This window comes from Otolemur garnettii, unplaced genomic scaffold, assembly GCF_000181295.1.
Source record: "Otolemur garnettii isolate 467f Iridium unplaced genomic scaffold, OtoGar3 scaffold00292, whole genome shotgun sequence".
Taxonomy (NCBI): domain Eukaryota; kingdom Metazoa; phylum Chordata; class Mammalia; order Primates; family Galagidae; genus Otolemur; species Otolemur garnettii.
In genome coordinates this window covers 463,713-467,120 of record NW_003852687.1, presented here as the reverse complement: position 1 = coordinate 467,120, position 3,408 = coordinate 463,713, and positions in this window count along the sequence as shown.

The window sequence follows — 3,408 nt, the reverse complement described above, 5'->3', positions numbered from 1 at the left end:
TTAATAACATCCAACATGTCAACATAAGCTGTTGTGAAGGCCATGAGATCTGGTTGAACAAAGTGACTATGGTTGGTCTAGGAGTGTGGGGGGTAGGGGGTTCTGGTGATTATTGCTAGAGGAAGCACCTGAGATCCTTGGGGCGTGACCCAGCCTCCCCTCTGGCCCCCAGGGGCTCAGATTGGTGGCCTGGCCTTCTTGTGACCTGAGGAGCTGCAGAGAGAGAAAAAGGAATCAGCCCTTGCCACCTACAGATCTGCATGGCTGGTTGTGGTCCAACCGTCATAGTTTTGGAGTGGTCGGAGGGGCAGCCCCTACCGATCCCTTGGCGTCTCTGCCCAAGGCGGAAGAGAGCAGTGCTGGGGCAAGGAGAAATACAACAAATGCTGGGACATTTGTGGGTAGCACGTGAGGGGGTCCTTGGAGGCACCCAAGGAACAGGGCTGAGGGTGCTGAGGACAGTTGGGTAGAGGGCTGGGGCAGGGTCCCTCCACTGGGAGGTGTGTTCTATTTGCCTTCTTAGGGAAGCTCTCTTCCGGGCTGGGCAGGTGCCAAGCTCCAGAGCACCGGGTGCAGGGATAAGGATTGCCATCAGAAGCAGCGCTGAGTGACGGGAAGTGGGGAACATTCCTTTTCCCTCCCGGTGCTCCTATGAGGCGCCTAATGTCTGCAGGTCAGCCCTCGGCTGCACAGAGTTGGGGGGCCCCCAGGTCCTGAGAGGGTCCCGCCGACACTCTCAGCCATATCCTGGGCTTTCGCCCGCCCGTTACTCTCATCTACATCTCTGCAGGGACCGAGAGGGAGGTTAGGCAGAACTCAGGCTGCCCTTGAAGGAGGGGGCTGGTGAATCCTAACAGGACCCTCGGGCCTGTGAAGGAAGGCCAAGTCGACAACTTGGTGACTTCCTTCCCCTTCTCTTGAAGACCCCAGAAGCCTTGGTGGCCGCTGGCTCGCACCCAATCCCAGGGTAGGTACAGCGAACGCCTGCAGCCCTAGGCCGGCCCGTCCCTCCTGGCCTCAGTTTCCTTCTCTGGACTCCCAGCAGCGCCTGCCCAGCTCTGTATTCCTTACGGCCAGGACGCACTGTGCGGATGTCCGGAGCCCTGATGCCGACCGAAGAGACTGCAGCTCCGGATCTTAACGCCCCAAGGCCGGACAGCTAACCATGGCGACACCTGGCACAACGGGACCACCGAGACGTCGGGACCTCCGCGCGGCCTAGAGAGGTCCCGGAAGTGCCCGCGGGCCGGGGGCGGGGCTCGGGGCGCTCGGGAGGCCGCGGTCTCCGCGTCAGCAGCTGCTGCAGAGCGAGGCGGTGTCGGTGGTGTCGGCCGCGGGTTGGAGCAGCTCAGGTGTGGCCCCGCCCCACCCGCCTGCGGCCCCGCCCCGGTCCAGGTGAGCTGCCCCTCCCCAGCCTAGGTGAGTGGCCCCGGCCCTCTAAGGTGACCTGAGTTTGCCTGACCACCTGTCTTTACGGTGGCCGCAGGTGTGGGGTGTCTTCAGTTTGTGGGAATCCTCTAGAGGCGTCGCGTTACCTCCCAGGCAACGCATGCGGGTCCGTGGACGCTTCTGGGCCTCCAGCCAGGAAACCCTACCGTACTGAGGGTTTGCCGGTGCCCAGGCCCAGGGGGGTTCCATGGAGAATGGGGTGACAGATGCAGGAGGCCCTGGGGGAGGCTCTGAGAGGGGACGCATAGGGTTCCAGACCTTTGGATTTTCGGTCCAAAACATTTAAGACATTGTTGGGCACAGATAAAAGATTGCCAACTTTTTATCCAGAGTGGAGACTTCAGCATATAGGGGCTACATAGTGTGCATGGAAAATTCCTAAGGAGGGACACTTGGAAACACCAGGGTTTTACAAGTGGGTGGAGGAAGAGTTGCAGGACAGAGAAATCAGAGGGTATAAACATTGGGAAGAAAGCTTTCAAAAACCGATGGAATAAAATGAGAATGGGGTTGGGGGTGGGGGCTAGCTTTCTGGCACCCAGGTAGGCAATGTGGGTTAGTGAAGGGTGGGCCTGTATTGTCACATCTTTCAGTTTTTCAAGAGAAAGCTTAGAAACTTACTGAATGTTAAATACTGGCAACTAAGTAAAACGAGAAGGAAAAGCCCAGCTCTTTGAGAGCCAAACAAAATGTGTCTGTGGCAGGATCCCCATACTGGGCTGCTAATTTGCAACCTCTGAAATGAAGGGTTTTGAGAGGAACATACTAGAGAGCAGTGCCAGATGGGGTGGGAAGGTGAGGACTGGGAAGAGAGGGATTTGGCAATAAGGAGGTCACTGGATGCCAGAGCTGAGGTCCCAGCTGAAATCGGAAACTCGAAGTTTCTGGCATTGCCATACATAGCTGCATGATTTTTCTTGGCAACATTTAACATCTTAGAAGGAATTGGCAGAGAGGTTGGGAGTTAGTGGTTTGTTGCAACAGGACCAAGAGGTGGGGAGCATGACGCTGGTTGGAGAGTTGAAGCGACACCCATAGTTAGACTCACTACAGATAGAGAGGGTCTAAGCCAGACACGGAAGGGGTGGAACTAGAAGAGGAGACCCTCGGTGAAAGTGGGAGGTTGCTGGATTTTGAGCTCGGATCACTTAGGCGAAGTGAGAACTGGCAGGGTTAGAGATGGTGGATTGCTGCAGAGGAGGGGGAAGGCAAGACATGCTGAAGAGATCAAAGAATTTTTGACAATACTTTAGTTCTGTGCTTTTAAAATTTTTTTTGACATAGTTTTGCGTTGTCAACCAGGCAAGTGTGCAGTGGTCTCATCATAGCTCACTGTAGCCTTGAACTCCTAGGTCATGCAATCCTCCTGCTTCATCCTCCTGAGTAGCTAGGACTACAGGTGCTCCACCACCATGCCCAGCTAACTTTTCTGTTTTTTGTAGAGATGGAGTCATGCTCTTGCTCAGGCCTCAAAGTGATCCTCTCACCTCAAGTGATCTCCTAAAGTGCTAGGATTACGGGCATAAGGCATCATGCCTGGCCTGTGCTTTTTTCATACCTGGTCTTTCTACTGGCTGGAAAAGAAAAAGCATTATTTAGTCATTTTTTGTAGAGATACGGTCTTACTTTGTTGTCCAGGCTGGTCCCAAACTCTTGGCCTCAAGTGATCCTCTCACTTTGGCCTCCTTAAATGCTAGGATCATAGGCATGAGCCACAGTGCTCAGCCTGACTAATCATTTAAAACAATCATTTCCAAATAGGAATGAGTTCCATTGTGACTATTTTGATTCATTTAGTATGGTTTTTCTGAGCTGGTTACTCGCTGAGCTTTAGCAGGATAATATAACTTCATATAGGATTGTAAGGATTACATAAGATGCTGTGAAGTATGTGGTAGTGTGTAGCATATGTAGGTGCTCCACAGATATAAGCGCCTTTTTTTTTTTTTTTTTTTTTTT